This window comes from Talpa occidentalis, unplaced genomic scaffold, assembly GCF_014898055.3.
Source record: "Talpa occidentalis isolate TD23 unplaced genomic scaffold, MPIMG_talOcc4v2.1 talOcc4.8, whole genome shotgun sequence".
Taxonomy (NCBI): domain Eukaryota; kingdom Metazoa; phylum Chordata; class Mammalia; order Eulipotyphla; family Talpidae; genus Talpa; species Talpa occidentalis.
The window spans coordinates 86,822,658-86,841,003 of NW_023605194.1; positions in this window are offsets into that span (position 1 = coordinate 86,822,658).

The following is an 18,346-nucleotide window of genomic DNA, read 5'->3' on the forward strand; positions in this document are numbered from 1 at the left end:
CCATGCAAAGGATTGTTGTGGATTTTAATAAAAGAACAATTCCAAAGGACTTGGGATAGTACCTGTAATACTGTCAGCTTTTGATGTAATTACAAATTATTATAAAATTATTATACATATATATTGTAAATTATTGTAAAACAAATTTTTGGTTATACAACATAGAACTCATGCACAGCTGCCTCCTTCTTTGTTATGTTCTGGCCATTTAATTTTTACCCAAGAAAACCAATCATTTAGGAAAGAATTGGAAACAATATTTTAGAGGGGTTCCAAGATGTGGCTACAACAAATTCGATAAACCTGTATGAAAGCTGAATCATCACAATAAAAGAAAATAAATGTCTTTTAAGATTTATTTATTTATTTATTCACAGAAAAACTGGGTGTAGCCCAGAGGTGTGTGGGGGTGAGATGATTCACCAGAGACACAGTAGCAGATCTACTAAAATACACTGCTCTCCTGACTCGCCTGCTGTACCATATGTGGGCTAAAGTGTCATAGATTTGAGACTTAACCCCTACACCAGCAGGGAGGTTCCCCAAAAAATTCTTCAGTGTCCTTGGTCATTACCAGTACAGTAAAACTAGTTTAAAAAACAATCTATTTTATGAAGGTATAAGCACACAGAGACCAAAAATGGAGTTAACTCGATTCTACATAGTATCACTGATTGAAATGGTTTTTGTTTAACCCCTGCCTGTAATAGGAGGAGCCAGCAAGCTTGAATCAGAATCTGTTTATTAAAACACACAAGCACAGGCGCATACACACACCCACACACAAGTAATCTGTGTAGACCGCTCCAGTGAATCACTCCAGTACATCACAAGTGACCTCAGGAGGATACGAAGGGAAATGAAAGCATTAACAGACTTCAGTGACCTCTGCCTTACAGTGTATATATATAAGAATTGCATTTAGACTTAACTGGCATATTTGAATCAAATCAAAATATTTCCAATCCAAATGATTTTGGTATATTGAGAGGATGATAACTGTGAAATTTTTGAGATTTTATTTTGTGTTCATAATTAATTAATGTCATGTAAATCAGAAAAATATGATTTTCTGTTCACATCTGCCTTGGGCACGATCATATTTCAAAAAATAACTTGGGCTCTCCTGTTGGCACAGGGGGTAGAGACACAGGGCTATCAAGCTATTGCCAGTCACTGCAGCACAAGGTAGATCCCTGCCAGTACGCTAAATCACATGGCACAGCATACCTCTCCAGTCTTGCCTGCTGCTCCCCTCAACAGTGCATTTTAGTAGATATGCCTTTCTTCTCCTGACTCTCTCTGGTGAATCCTCTCTCCTCCACCACCTCTGATCTACACCCCAGTTATTGTATGCATAAATAAATCTTTCTTAAAAATAAAAATATCTTTCATAAGTACGTTGCGCTCAGCACATGTAAAGTTTTAGAAGCAAGATAAATGTGAATGACCTCAGATAATTTTCAAAATTTGTTTCAGAAGTAACTCAGGATTATATCAATTTTTTTTTAACAGCGTGCATATCTGTGCATTAGTTTAATAATTAAAGCACCTATGTTTCCCATAATTTCTATTTTTCCATTTTCTTTTTTTTTAATTTTTTTATTATTTTTTTAATATTAAATTTTATTTTTATATTCCCCCATACAATTGCAAACGCCCCATTCTGACCCCAATCCTTCCCCTCCCGCCCCCCACCCCCAAAAAGTGTCTCTGGTTCATAGTTTTTTGTTGATTTTGATTTTCACTTTCTTATATTCATTTTCCTGGTCCCTTATTTAAGTTTTCTAGAATCTAGGATCATATCAATTTTAACCATTTTGAAAAGTAAGTCCTAAACTTTAACATAGTTTTCAATTGTAGAATCACACATATTTGTATGTTGGTTGAGAGCACACTTAATATTTATTTAGTTTGATTTTAACTTACTGCAGTGAAGTGCATTTGGTAATTACAACTAGAAAATTCTTATTATTTCATTAAATAATCAGACACATATACTTACTTTATAGCTTGCCTTCACAAATCATTATTGAGTACAGACAAGCTCAACATGTCATGGTATCCATGGTTTTATAGTATTTGTGATTTATTTTGTTTCAAATTTATCTCTTCTGATAATAACTGAATATGAAATTCTCACACTGCCACTGTATAACTCTTTTTCTTAAGAGTTTTAGCCAAACAAGCATATAAATATATTTAGCAGAGGAGAAGCTACTTTCTTTATTTGTCTCTAACTCCTTAACAACCTAACAAATCATTTGAAGTATCAGAGAATTGACACCAGAGAATACTCAACTACAATCACTTACATAGTCTTTCAACTCTTATTGTTTTGGAAAAAAAACACAGTGCTTGTTAACGTGTCTGTTCTACAGTAAAAAACCAGTGGAAAATGAGAAAGAGCCTATAAAATGTGGATATCCAAATAAAAATTCAAAATATGGTATTTAAACTAAACTCCAGTAATTATGGCAGTCCCATCTTCCCATGTGACTTTCAGAAGACTCTAAACTAAAAAAGGCTGGGGATCTTTGGCGCTACTCTAGAAGAATTATTTGACCCGATGAGGGAAAAAATGTGCCAAATATGAGATTTGCTTTCTTTTCCCGGTAGCTAAAGTGTGATTAAAATAATCTATTGCATAACCTTTTTAAAATTATTTTTTCTTATTGTTTCACAGGGCTTAACAATCCTGTCTTTCTTACTGTGAGTGGTGGATGTGACAGGTAATGGTAGCTACTGAGGGCTCACTTCTGTTCAATGCATTCAAACGAGGGCAAGATGGCTGCCAGCTGGAGAACAGGAAGGCTTTGTTTCTTGTGATTCTCATGGCACATGTAAGTGGACTTTTTTTGTTGTTGTTGTTGTTCAGCCATGCTTTCTAATTACTGATTTGAATGGTTCTGTAGATTAAAAATAAAGTTCTTAATTGACTATAAATGAGTTTGGAAAATATCCAACTGGCAAAGCTTTTCTCTTCTAACATTTTTTAGAATCAAGATGTTCCCTAATTGAAGAAGCTGTAACATGACTTTATCTTTTAAAATCTTATATGTTCACGTCTTATGGGGAAAAGCACTGGGGTTTCACTTTTGCGTGGTTTGGGAGTTACATTAGGATGTATAAATATATTAAAATGCCCTCAGAACAGATTTTTTATTGAATTAACTACTTCATTTCTAGGAGACTCTTGAGAAACTTCGCACCAGCATGACAACAGCTGCCACAAGCTTTTTGTTCTTAAATACATTTAAGACAAGTAATCATAATACTTTCCATAGCTTGGGGCAATTTGTGCACATGTTTTAAAGAGATGGCGCCACTGAACAGTAAGCATCCAATGTAGACCCAAATAATGCCTCATTATAGGTGCACAGACGCCCCCTACCCACACTGCTCACCCAGCAGAGAATATGCAACTAATTCGTTTTGCTTTCCATACTTTGGGACTTCCCTGGACTGAACTTTCATCAGCTGTGCAAATCATTGCACATATTTCCATGAAAATTGTTGTGAAATGAATTCTTTCATTATTATTTTTTATTATTTAGATTATTTAATGTGAATGTGTATAATATATAAATGTACATACATTTCAATATACTATATATTATCATTTCATTATTTTATATATGTAACATATGCAGTTAGTCTTTTCAAGTACGAAAAGCAAGTTTTAAAGAAATGAGGTTATTTGTCCAAAGTCATATTAGCTAATGACTAATAAGAGAACTAATGAACCAAATAGAACTACAGTCCAGCGCCTGTTGCTACAGGCAACGCTTTCCATGCTGTGCTGCAGCCCCGTGCCCCTTGCACAGAAGCTACTAGGATATTTACTGGCCGGGCATAACTTATGATGGCTCATGTCTCATCTGCAAAATGTGGTGAATTCAAGGCCCTCAGTGAAACTCACATGCTTTTGGTGAATGATTATTTTTTATTTTTTAAAATTTTTTAAAGATTTATTTATTTATACAAGAACTGGGGTACAGGTCAGATGCACAGGAGGGTGAGAGGATTCACCAGAGACAGAGTGGGGAACAGAACAGGCAGACTGATGAAATACACTGCTGAGGGGAGCAGCGGGCGAGACAGAAGAGGTCTGCTGCGCCATGTGGGATCTTCGCTGGCTGGCTGGGAATCGAACTTGCGCTGCAGAGACTGCAGACAGCTTCACAGTGTGGTTCTCAACCGCCTGCGCCACCGGGTGAGGCCCTGATTATTTTTTAACCGTATATTCTTTGCAGGTACATTTTTTTACCCATACTCTGGTTTTTTAACACTCACTCAATGAAATCTAAGATTGATACACAAGAATGACCACAAGAGTGACTGCTTTTCAGATCAAGAAAACATCTCAGAAAATATGGTGAAAAGCAATAGATAATTAACATGGAAAACCTTTGGAGTAGACCACAGGTAGATGGGGGTCACTAAGGACTAGTGAGTTGCTTGGAATGAAGACCTTCAAGTACACGCAGGAACACTGCTTGTCCATACCTGTATTACAAAGTCACACAATATCTGATGTTTTCACTAGATGATTTACAAAATTCCTTCAATTTCTAAATGTCTATCTATTCATATATATATGAATGTTCATGTGTTGCACTTTCCATGTTTATCAATTAAAACGTACAGAGGCATGGGTTTTTGCTATACCACTTTTGCTATTTCATCATTTTTTTCATATTGCTTTTCTTTCAAAGGAATTTTAAAATTTTGGAGAGTGCATGTGTTTATTTTCAAGCATATGAAAACAGAAGCAAAAGCCATACTTAAAAATGTCATGTTATAGAATGAATTGATGAACTGGTTATTCTTTAACTATATCATTTTCTTTTTTAAAACAAAGACAAAACTAATCTGAATATATAGGTTATAATTAAATGTATCACAAGCAAACTAGTGTAATATTTGGAAAACTTAAAATGCAGTTTGTCTTCTGATGACTTCACTGGATTGCATTTTGCCTGCCAGTTCCTCTGCACACCTTGATGCTCTTGGAATGGTCTGTCCCCTGGCAGGTAAACCTGCTCTGTTAAATTTTGGCCAGTTAGTGTGCTAGCTAGGTGGCAGTATGCCATGTTCAAAATGAAATGAGCCCCTGAAGAAGAAACCCCACTAAAAAGCTTTTCTTTTCTTTTCTTTCTTTCTTTTTTTTTTTTTTTTTTTTTTTTTTTTGAGCCTAGCCACAAATCAGAGGCACAAAAATAATGTCTGGCACTGGGCTACCTCCAGAGAGGAAATTCTGGGTAAACATGGCACATAATTAATTCAAGGTTTTCAACTACAAGAGAATCTTTGAAGAGATTCTTATTTCCCTATTTCTATGTAATATCATTAGCATACTGTGACAGTGAAAACCATTACAACTAATAAATGAGGTCTTAACTGTAAATGATATTCTAGCAAAAATTTGAAAAACAAAGTGTTTCTGATCTCACTATTGTGACGTGCATGTTAGCAGCTATATAGACCAAATCAATATTAAGTTGTTACTCAGCAATAGGCTTGAAAATCATCTATACCATTATTATTATTATTTTGTTGTCTCTTGTAGGGACATCAGACATCTGGTTTCAACGATAATGGCAGTAACAATTATTTGCATCATAGCCCCAGCTAACTAGATAGCTGAAAACATCTGTTATGATCCTCAGTTCCCCTAACCTGTCCCTAGAGAGACTTTGCTGAAACATTCCCCTTTTTTCATTTCTTTCTGCAATAATCATTTCTGCAAAATACATATTACTTGATATTTAAGAAAATTGACTCTAATGCTGCCTTTGTTTTCTCATGTCTAAAATTGGAGAAGAGAGGCATTAAGGAAAACTTTTGAAGAATATTATTTTGCCAAAGATAAGATCTTGGAATCTTACTCTCACAGCTATATTATGGTCCCCTGATAAATTACAGTCATTGTTTTACTATGATATACTAAACCCATAAAAAATAGAGGTGCTGCTATTTGAAGTAACACATCAGAGATTCACTCAGCCACTGTCATTATGATCTATTGAAACTCATGGGTAAAATTATTTTTTTTTAAATTGGGGTCACTTTAATCAAATTTAACTAGGAAGCTTGTGTGACAGCATCATGTGTGAGCAGGAAACTAGCACTAGGATCCCCAGTGCACACAGCATGGTCCTCTGGCTTCCCTCAACACCTAGATTCCAACCTCATGGAAGAGATTTAAACCATGAATGAGTGTGACAAAACCCAAATCCTAAACTAAAGAATAGACACAGTGGTGATCAGCAGAAAGAAATCAGTGTGGGCAGAGGAAAGCTGAGGGAAAGATCACAGTTGCTGGGTCAGCACAATTCATGGCAGCGCGTCACGCTGGGTCACCGGACCGGGCGCTCTGTTCATGTTAGTTGACTGACTGAACAAAAGCAGCTTGAATGATGAATGAGACAGGGAGTGTTTTAAAACAGGGAGTATTTTATAGTTTGAGAAGATATGAAAGTGAGAGGAGTGGTGTGGCCAATATCTTTGAGGATGGTAAGAATGAGCAAAGAATGAGAGGGTATAAAGAGGGGCCAGGGGTGTCCCTGAGGCTGGAGGGGCCTGGGGTATAAAGAGAAAACTGCTTAGCTGTGAGACTCATATGCAGCCTAATGAGAAAAATTTTCCATGATAGCCTGAGAGTGGAATATGGAAGACTGTAAATGATGGGTGTAAATGAGGGACTGACAAATTTAACTATAATCCATTTGAAGAATTTTTCTTAAGCAAAAATAAATAAAACATAAGGAACACACTGAGAAAACATGAAGAGAGAGAGTGCTCTGACCAACTGGTAAGAATCATAATGGTTTACACGAGTGTGATTAAAGTAAAACTGAAGAAATAAAATGTCTGAGCAGTCTTAACAAGGTTGATTTAATAAGACTTCATGACTAATTAGATGTTTGGCACAAAGAGGAGAAATAACCAGGGCTGGGAAATGTGGAGACTGTTCATGAAAATAAAGGTGCTATGTAGGAGTATTGTGTTGAAATGAAACTCCCTTCAGTTTTGAACTCTTGGATTCTGACAATTCAGACAAGTATTTGAGTGGAAATATTAAATAAGTCCTGGAAGTACAGGATGGGAATTCTATTGAAAGATCATCTTTAGAACTACTGAATACATTTATCCAATAAAGGTGGATTTTGGAGAAAATATAAAAGGGTCACTTCTTAGAGTGAACAGTGTTTATATTTGCTTGAATCATAAATCACTGTTGGAATGGTTCCTAACATATTTGCCTGATATTATTATTATTATTATTTTTGCTCTAGCAGTGTTCTGGATATTTCTGGATATTTAACTGTAGTCTTATGTGTATGTGATCTCCTTTTTATAGAGACATCCTATACCTGGGATCAAATAGTAAATGTCATAACTCCATTATATTACAGGTAATGAAGCTTAGAATTTAAGGATCAATTTGTGCTAAAGGCTGTATATTAATGTACTGATATGTTTCTTGTAAAATATGCTTTCAGTGTGCATCATAGTAAAATTTACAAATAATTCTTTGATGTAATAAAACTAAAGCTATTTCTCTTTTCATATTTCCCCATCTATATCAGTGTTTCCTGACCAACTTTTCTCATCTTTCAGATCTGTGAGATTTGGATGAAGCTCATTCTCTTTTTATAAATGTTCTTCAGTTGGAAACTTCTGTGAGCCTAGGTTAGTATAATTGAACACAGGAGAATATTTTAAAGTACAAGAAAAAATGAGGACAGCAAGAAAACATATGGTATCCTAATGATGTTGTAGATTTTTTTTTTTTAAAATCTCTTTCTCTCTCATGATTTCTGTGTACAACTGGGCTGTCATGGATAAGTTTTATAGATGGAACATCAGTGTCATACATCTCCTGGGGAGAATGGCCATTCAGTCTTTCAATTGCATCTGTTAGTTAGAAAGTTTGGAATTTGCAGGCCAATATCTGCACAGACATTTTGCTGTCAATTGAAGAATTCAGAGAGTCTCAATATGGAAGGTCGTTTACCATAAAAACCATTGCACTAAAATAACAAGCTTTCACAGTGGACTTTGTAACACTACAGATGTCTATGTGAGGCTCTTTATTACTTTTTAAATTAACTATTTTTATTGAGATAACATTGATAACAGCATTGTGTATGATTTGGAGGTACAGGATCACACCCCTTCAGGTGTATGTTACTACCATACCTCACCCACCCCCAAGGCACCCAATGTCCTCCCCCACAACCCACTGAGACACTCTACTACACTTTGCTCACACACCTGTTCCTCTCCCTCTGGGTGCTCTGATAATGAGAAGGAAGGGGCCTCAATAATTCCCAGGAATATTTAAATGGATAAGAAGTTATCTTCTACTAAAGTGATTTATTGTTGTTCTAAGTCCTCTTCACACTTCTATGGATATTATTAGTGTTTCTCTGTCCCCCATAACTGGCCGACTTTGTCAGACTCTTTGCTGAGTTCCTGGCCTGCAACAGTGAGTAGCACGTGCCCGATGCCCTTTGTGGGCCAACTGACTATTTGTACTTTAGAATATCTCTATAAAAGCAGAGAAGAAAATAAAAACTGAGTGAGAATTTAAGCTTAGATTTAAAATATGTTTACCATAAGAAATATATTCAAAGAGGCTTATTTACGAAAATGAAGTCAGACAAAATTCATTCCCACAAAGAAAACAACACACCTGACATGCTTGGCTCTGACAACATGAAACAAGTGAGGATGGAGGAAGACAACATGAAGACCATCTGCAAATATCATGAAAGTTAATCTCCATGCCTCCTTCTTACCTGTCTCCTAACAGACATAGTAACAGATATTGATAATGGAAATGATCAATTAAATGACTAATTTTACTATAGTAACACTGGTTCACAACACTGTAGTGATTCGAGGTACAGAACCACACCTCTTCAGATACAGGTCACCCTACACCCCCAGCAAGACATCCTGAATCACTAAAATATTCATATCAGAGAAAAACCTGGTAGGTAATAAGCCTTGGTGATCAATCACTTAAATTATTGACCAACTTCTCTTCTAAAACTGAGTATCTGTAAGCAAATTGCAGTATTTAATGATCCAGGTAAATGTTTTACATTTGTTGATCAAAAGTCAGGACTTTCTCACTTAATATCTGGCTATCTATGCTGAAACTTTTCTCCCTCTTCTCCATGGCATAATTTGTTCTTTACATCTTTCTCCTTATGATACTAACTTTTAGTATAGCAGTGCTGTGATGTTTATTTTTTATCCCTCACAATGGCAAGATGTCAGTGTGAAATTTAAATTCTGTGGGGAAAAAAAAACAACAAAACCCTTGACTATTTCTGCTGTTTATGTGTATTGCATAGAGTAAGAATCTGTATGCATATTCTTTTTTTTTTAAAGATTTATTTATTTATTTATTTATTTATACAAGCACTGGGTACAGTCAGAAGTATGGGAGGATGAGAGAATTCACCAGAGCCAGAGCAAGGAACAGAACAGGCAGACTGACTAAATACACTGCTGAGGGGAGCAGCGGGTGGCAGGAGAGGTCTGCGCACCATGTGGGACCCTCGCCGGCGGCCAGGAATCGTACTGGCGCTGCAGAGGCTGCAGGAAGCTTCGCAGCCCAGCACTCAACCGCTGTGCCACCAGGGGAGGCCCCTGTACGTATATTATTATGAAATAAGTAATTTCTTATTTTTGCTTTCTTCTCCATACATGTACTTAGTTTTTTTTATTAACTGCTGAATAATCAAATGTGAAGAGAAATTTAAAGTAAGGTTGTGCTTCATGTAGTTTTGTGGCCACTTAAAATGCTTAACACTATATCGATTTATCTTAGAGAACCATGTTAGGTTCTGTTTAATAGGGGAGAAAAAACACATTTTTCATCATCTCCAACCTTTAGATACTTTACATCTACTTCATCCTCATGATTACACTGAGAGACTGAGATCTCTAAATTACCAAGAAAACCAAGGCCTAGGATGCATCAACAACTTTTCAGTTAAGGAGAGCTTTACTCATTTCTCTTTACTTTCAATGTTCAAATTCTCCCCAAAATATATAGTCCACAAACTTACATCTTTTATGTAATAATAACAATTATTTTGTCATATCCACACTGAATTATGTTATCCACTATTTCTGCACACACCTTACTCTCCTTACCACTGTATTTTAATATCTTCAATAAATGCACTTATTTATAAGTCAAACTTTATCATTCTCATAAATTCAACAAAGATCCTCTTACAGGCTGTAATCCTAACAGCAAATTTAATGTTGAAATGCTGCTGACTGCCAAATGCTTTGAGCCCCAGAGCTTTGTCAAAAATGAAGATTACAAATGATAGAGAAATATTAACAACATATTAGCCCCAAATGGACTTTCATATTTGAATTAATCATAAAAGAATAAGTGAAACTGCTAAAGGAATACCTTTTCCTTAGGTCTTGTTTTTGTAATGATCTTTAATGGCCTTTCCATGTGCTGCCTAAGTTCATCCAGAATCCGTAGTGTTTGTGTCTCACAATTAAGAAATGCAGCACTAAGCCCTAAGCTTCAGGCGGAAACAAAAGACCTTCGAGTACTCCCTTCTGGAGTTCAGAATCAAAATTGCCATCTCTCTTGGTAAAATTATTTGCTACATATCTGCAAGACAGCGATTAGACAATCAATACTTGATATAGAAAGGGCTCATGGCAAGTGCTTCTATCCATTAGCAATTGAGAAAAAATGTTATGCTGTATTGGAGTGACTGCACATATTAATCCAATCCAGTGGATTTTCCAATAGTAGGTGAAATAAGAAATTTTTGATATGTCCCTTCTATTTTCCCATCATAGTTCCATGATAATCTATTAGCCCAAATATGAGGGTCTCAAACAGAGATTCCAGTGTAAAAAGATATTCCTGGAAATTTAAAAGTGATGAAGCTTATAGATTATGTAGTATAATCCCCTGTGAAGAAAGATGTGAAAACTAAGCTATAAATAGATGATGTGATTGTCCAAGGTCACGGGCTAATTAGCAGCATAATGGTAACTGGAGATTAAGCCTCATTATTTATCTAGGTCTTTTCCCTGTATTCTTCAGGACTATGCTTATTCCTTGGATAAAGAATAGATGCAGCTATTACAATAAACAAAATGTTTGGCTTTTTTTAAGGTCAAATTGTCTGATAAAACTTGAGAATTGTCCACGTGTGTCTACCAAATTCCATTTACATAAATAAATATGTTGTTTCTCAAAGTTTCCTTTTATCCTTCAAGATATATATTATATATTCTATTATATATATATTATATATAATATTATATATAATATTATATATTATATTTATATTATATATATTATATATATATATATTATATATAATAGAATATATAATATATAATAGAATATATAATATAATCTATTCTTAAGGTTTTATCATTGAATATGTTGTATTGCTTGTTAATTGCAGGCCCAGGAATGATTAAAGTAACTAAACAGATTTACAAGTGCTAAGCAAATGGGTTTTCCTGCTAAAAGATTTTAAAAATTATCACAAACCATAGGGGTATTGCATACATTTTTGAAATTGCTGTCCAGCACCATTTTGAACCATAACTTGGACTTTAAATGTCATTTGATACTCTGAAGATAACTTTTTCAAATACAGCTTCTTAATTAAGTCATATTTTATACAGAACGTAAAGAGACACAGGCTGAGTGTACACAGAACTGCTGAATTGACTTCCTGGGTACACTGTGGGGAGGGGGTGCTATGTATCATAATAACTGCTTCTTCAGCAGCCCATCAGATTGGCTGCAGGCCATGTTAATTCAAGCACCAAATCAGCTACATTGGTATTAGCCAATAACTGGTGTTAACCAGGCACATTCAGATCCATGTGACCATAAGTTATAGTGATTTTCAATTATGTGATGAGTTTTTCAATACAAGGTTAAGCAAGCACTTCTATAAGTCTTAAATGTGTGTGGAATATCTTAGTAAGCTATTGGTTCTGCTTTTTATTTTATATATATCTACAAATTTAGAATGGTTTCTTAGATAAAATTTCCATTGATTTTTAGTGCATTAGGTATTTATTTCACTTTTAAAATAATTTCCATGTATGTGAAGAAAAAGAGTCAGTGTGAAGAGACTGATAGCATACACTTAACTGGTATGTGTAGAGAAGAATTGGCAATGTTCAAAAGCCAGTAATATTTTTCATGTTTTTTTATTTCTCCATGAGAATGTTTTAGCTTCCCTCACATAATGCTATAATTATGTAATTATATGTAAATTAATTGTAGGTTTAAGCATACTTTATATAAAAGAAGAAGATAAGAGAGGAAATCTTGTTTTGTTTCACTTTTGAATTCTTTTTTTTTTAATTCAACCAGTGTTGACTCCATTCAATGGAGTTAATTCTGGGAAGGTCTTTAAAAGGGCATATGCCTCTGAACCTTTTTTAAAAATGATTTCATTATAACTTATACATAGAAATATATCATATATATTAAAATATTCTAAAATTTACATAATCAAGCATTCATGTGGAATACCCCAATGTGAAATATAAAATATCTCATAATGTATGATGTTGAATCTCTTGATTATCTTCCCTACTTATGTCAAACTTCTGTCTCCCGATGCACTTTTTCTCTTTCCATTATCAAATTCTGAAGCACAGTTCTTAGATAAGATCAAGGCCAAGAAAACAGAATAGGAGTACAAAACAATTAATCTCTTGATAAAAAGAGAGGGCAAAGGTATTAATATAATACCATTGAATATATTTTTATCATTTAAAATTTATTTTAAGAAAAAAAAGGTAGCACTGAGGTTAGTAGCCTAATGTAATTATTACTTAATTTTCTCAGAGGTGTTAGCAAGTTATTTTTGCCTTAATGCCAGCATATTAACATGTCTTAGTCACCTTAGTAAATTAGATAGAACTATGATTTATTTGGGCAGAAATGTTTTGATGCGGCTTTGGAAAAATACGTAGTTATAGTTTTTATAGCTCTTTTTTAAAATGACAGAACACAGTGATCAATCTCTAAACCAGATACAAAGCTTACAATTTGTGTTTTTTAATCTGATATCACATTTCTATCAATTTTATACAACTATGATTCACAACATGTGTTTGATTATCAAAACTCCAAATGTTTCCAATTATCTTATAATGAATACTAAGTGGGGAATTGGATTGCTAACACCTAAATACACTGGGAAAAAATGTAATTATATATAACATTAAATTCAAATTCTTCCAGGCTAATTATATTACATAGGCTCCTAAAGGCAGTAAAATAATTTTATATCTGTTTTATGTAGTATAAGAACATAGAAAATAATTACAAAATGTTTACATGTTACAGAATATAAGAACATTATATCAAGCCAATCATTCTTATTTGTAGCACACTGGATTTGGCTGTCATTAACTCCGGCAATATTTCTTGCAGCAGACACCTAAATAATATCAATATTGTCAGTCCTTGATTCACTGCCTAAAACAAAGATCTAATCATGTCATGTCCCTGATTTCAGAGTAAAATCAAGACCTACCAAGCTCTAATCTGATTAATTCTTCAGCTGCATGCCTGCCTATCATAAATCCTAAAATCCCCATAGCACATGCCTTTCACTGAGCATCTGTTGCACTTTCATACTTCTCAGTCACAATTAACTATTCATTCATGCTCTTATCTCTGCCTCTAATGCCATTATCTGCATCTCTGTTGCTGGGACCTCATCCTCTGCACAATGAACCAACAGCCTTTAATGTATACTTGGAGTGCTTTCCCCAAGTGGTATGGAATTAATCAGTTAATTCTATGTTCCCAGAGTAATTGTTGGCACTGCTACTCTGGCAGGTAAGAAAGACTGCTTTGGATTACAAGTTACATATTTGTCTACTTGGCTAGGTTATCAGGTCCTTAAGGAGAGGAATAACAACAATTTGAATTCCTTAGAAGCTTTGTACATGGTGCTTGGTAAATAATGCATGATAAATGACAATCATTCTTGTTCCTATTTCAAATTCTTCCTCTGTTCTTTATTTCTTCTCCATCTCTTTAAGTACATTACTTATTTACACTATTTTAAGGAAAATTTTGAGTCTATCACACTGTGGGGGAAATATCGAAATTAGTGTCTTCATTTCTTCAGTGAAATTTCTATAAATAAATCTTGATGTGATAATGTATTAAAAATTAAAATTCCACCTTATTATAGTCAACCTTTTTGTTTGTGGAAGATAACATTTGGAAGGAAAAACTATTTTGTTTCCCTAATAAAATAAGCCAACTTCTGATCAATTTATTTAATATAGACAAAGTGTTTATTAAAGATGTGTGAGTTGAATTATTTAATATTCAACCAGTTATCTTTGAACCTTGAAAGGTTGCCCCATTAGCATATGATTTTTATAGTGGATTCTGCATATTTTATTTACTCATGAGTACATTATCTACAGTCCACCATATTCATAATTTATTTTTAATTGCACACTTCTATTTCAAAGATGACCTAAAATGCCTGATATGGAAGATTTGGATATATAACAGAAAGGACAGAAAGTTAACACTAATGGAAGAAAACTAATAGAGAAGGATGAGGAGAGTGAATGGAGAGTGGAGACAGAGGGTCATCATGGACTGTGTTTAACAAAAGACTAAGGCAAGTTTTGAATTATAAACTGACAGAGGTCAAAAAAGTGTTTACAACTGATATGAGGAGTTGGGGATCAATATATGTTGAAGAGAATGTTGTGAAAGGACATGTTTGGTAACACTGATATCTACTTTTAAATGACTTCAAAATGTGGCAGTGATTTAAATTTATTTCCAATGTGTCATGAGCATTGAACTGTAAAGTATTTTCATTGAAATAGTGAACTGAACCATGACTCAGCTTTATACAAGTTACATAAGCTGATTCTGGAATGCCTTCATCTATCTAAGGCTTCTAAAGTTTGGCTTAGTTTAGTTTGTCTATGTGTTTTAGATACCACTGGTCCCACATGAGCACAGATAGGTTGCAGCTAATGGGCAACTATTAGTTTACTGTATACTCAAGTTTACACAATATCTGCTCTTCTACCCTTCTTATAATTTGCTTTCAAGTTACTTTGGAAATCAAACATACATTGGAAATCCTAAAACCACACAACACTGGAATAATGTGCTATGAATATCACAAATTAACAAGAATTGAACCAAGATGGGAGTAAAAGATATATGTTTGCTGTATATTGTATTAGTTTCTTATTACTGCTGGTACAAGTGACCATAAACTTGATGACTTAAAATAGCATGTGTTTATTATTTTAATACTCTGGAGGCCAGAGGGCTGAGAAATGCTTCACTGGTCTAAAATTGACACATCAGCAGGGCTGGTTCTTTCTGTAGATTTTTGGTGAGAATCTGTTTCCTTGCCTGTTCTAATATCCAGAAACTTGCAGAATTTCTTGGTTTATGATCCCTGCCTAGCATCTTTCCAACTTCTATTTCATTATCCCATCTCCTACTTCCTCTTCCGTGATTAAATCTCCCACTCTCTTCCTCTTATAAGGAAGGCATTTTTTGGCATTTATAGTGTTTTATTTTTTATCAGTTAGGATGACCATAACAAAATTCATAAACTGGATAACTTAAACTCCAGAATTTTATTTTTTTCCTCACAGCTCTGGAAGCTTGAAGTCTGAGTTCAAGGTGCCATCAAGTTTAGCTGCTAGTGAGACTTCTCTTCCTAGTGTGTAGGTGGCTGTGTCCTAACATGGTGTCCTCTGTGTGCATGTGGATAGACAGAGAATGAGCACCTTCATGTCTCTTTCTCTTCTTATAAAGACACAGTCAGTCTTATCAAATTAAGACTTTACACTTATGGCATTATTTGATCATTATCCACTCCTTATGTGTCTTATCCCTAATACAGTCACATTGGCAGGTTAGAGCATCAACATATCAATTTTGAGGGGACACAATTCAATTTATAGCAGGGGACAACAGAGAATATTCAGGATAATCTCATTCTCTAAAGATCCTTAAGATAATCACATCTTCAGAATTCTTTTTGCTACATAAGGTAATAATCACAGATTTCACAACAAGACCATTATTAAGTGGACCACATACATCTATGTGTTGACTCAACATGGTGTTAATTGAAGTTCAAATGATCTAATGATATACAAGAAAAAAATTGGTGACTCATTTTTTTCAATGTTGAAATCCCCAATAACAAACAAATGTAGATGCACGCAGATGGCAACAGGATTTCTGCCATTTCAGTCATATTTATATCATGGTTGGATATATTACACAGACTCTTGTTTAATAGATGCCAACATGCTACAGTCCATATGTGTAAATGTAATCATATTTAAAGATGTTTCCAGAAAGGTAATACTTATTTTATTGCATTTTCTTGGGACATTTTCAATACCCTATACAGATCTTGATTCAATAAGGTAATGTTTTCCTTAAAAACTAGCTCATTATTCAATGAAAAAGAGTCATTTTCTTTAAAACCAGACTATCAGATTAATAATAAATGTGACCAAAAAATGAAACAATACTTGCTAACCACATCACTGATAACTTTGTGTCATTGCCATCATATTAATTTTCTTCCTAATTTCTTCTTACATTTAATTTTCAAATTTATTTTGATTTACATTGGTATATAAAAATAGATCTATATGGGTTTTATATTTAAATTTGTCTACACACACATATATTTATAATAAAATAATATCTCAACACTAAGAATCTTTGTGAAACACTACCTTACTGTATACTTTGGCAAAACCAAAACTTAAATAGAATATAGCTATAATTATTTTTAAAGACACATTATTAACTGACAGATTAGGCAGATTGGATCCCAATGATGAACTGATCAGAACCTGGTGATGTTCTGCTCCCACGTGGGTCACACATAGTGGCTGGCCTTAATCAGTCATAGGGACCACACAGCCACTTCTGTACATATGATAATTTATAGGTGGTGAAAAGCAAATGAAAATGTGACTTGGTTACCATTCATGTACTTAACAAAAAAATAAATGAGTAGGCACGGATACCTGCTGAAAATGTTGGTGAATACAGCAAGAGCAGAAAATGAAAGAGAGTGATTTAAAAAAAAAATTATGCCTTACTTTTTACTTTTAACTTTGACCTCAGGAAAAGAAAGATTGGCTGGCTGCCTTAACACCTATGAATAAGAGAAATTCTTTTCATGATCACTTCTCTCAGCACTTATTAGTAATCTTACAGTTAAAATTAAGTCAAAAACATTTTTTGGATTCAGTTGCATGCAGGGTAGTTTGTGTGATAAAACACAATGCTAGTATTTTACATAATTATAAATAATATTCACTGAAATAAATTGAGCCCTAAAATCTCACTTTTCCCCAAAATTGTCCTCACTATCAAGAATATCAGAATGCTTAGTGACATTAGTTTTGCATTATACTAGAACATTGAAGCATTCCAAATATACAGCTGTAAGGAAAAGTTAAAGGAAAATAGATCTCTTATTTTCAACTAAATTGAACAAAATGTCCTGTTTAACCTTCTTAATAGCACCCTCCCATGTTTTAAATTGAATCATTTTGATTACCTGAGTTTCATGTTTTATAGTTTTATAATTTGTAACGTCTGGCAAAGATCAAGGATTCTCACTTTCCACCTCACAGATGTCCTTGCAAACTGGAACAAGATTTAAATGGTTTACATACATATATTACTTCATTAGAGCCTAATTAAAAATACGTCTGACAGCTGGCAGACAATGAGGTGCTTCAGATAATCCAAGTGAACTGATAAAGGATGGAAAATTGTGCTTGTACCACTTATATGCATTCATGCCATTCATTTACCATTTTTAGATAAGTTTTTATTCTGCACTGACTTTATATTTTGTATACATGTTGTTACTGAAATATCCATGCTGCATTCAAATTGAATGACATATTTTACAGATATATGTGAATTATTTTTTCTGTTAGAAGTTCCTCAATTAAGATGAAAAGTCTTTTTGAACAAGTCATGAATTGGATTTTGATTGCTGATAGTTAATATTAGCTACATAAATATGAGTTTTTTTCTATGTTGTTAAGATTTTACGTGATCCAGGTCCTCAAATAGTTGTATAGCTGTGCCATTATTGAACTAAATAGGGAATTATCAATGCACGCTGTATTAGTTACAATTCACGAGAGATTGAGATATTTTCAAGGAGTTGACTCACATAATTATAGGTACTAGAAAGTTTGGTATTACTGGGCTAACAGCTAGAGATCCCAGTAGGAGTTGCTGTTACAA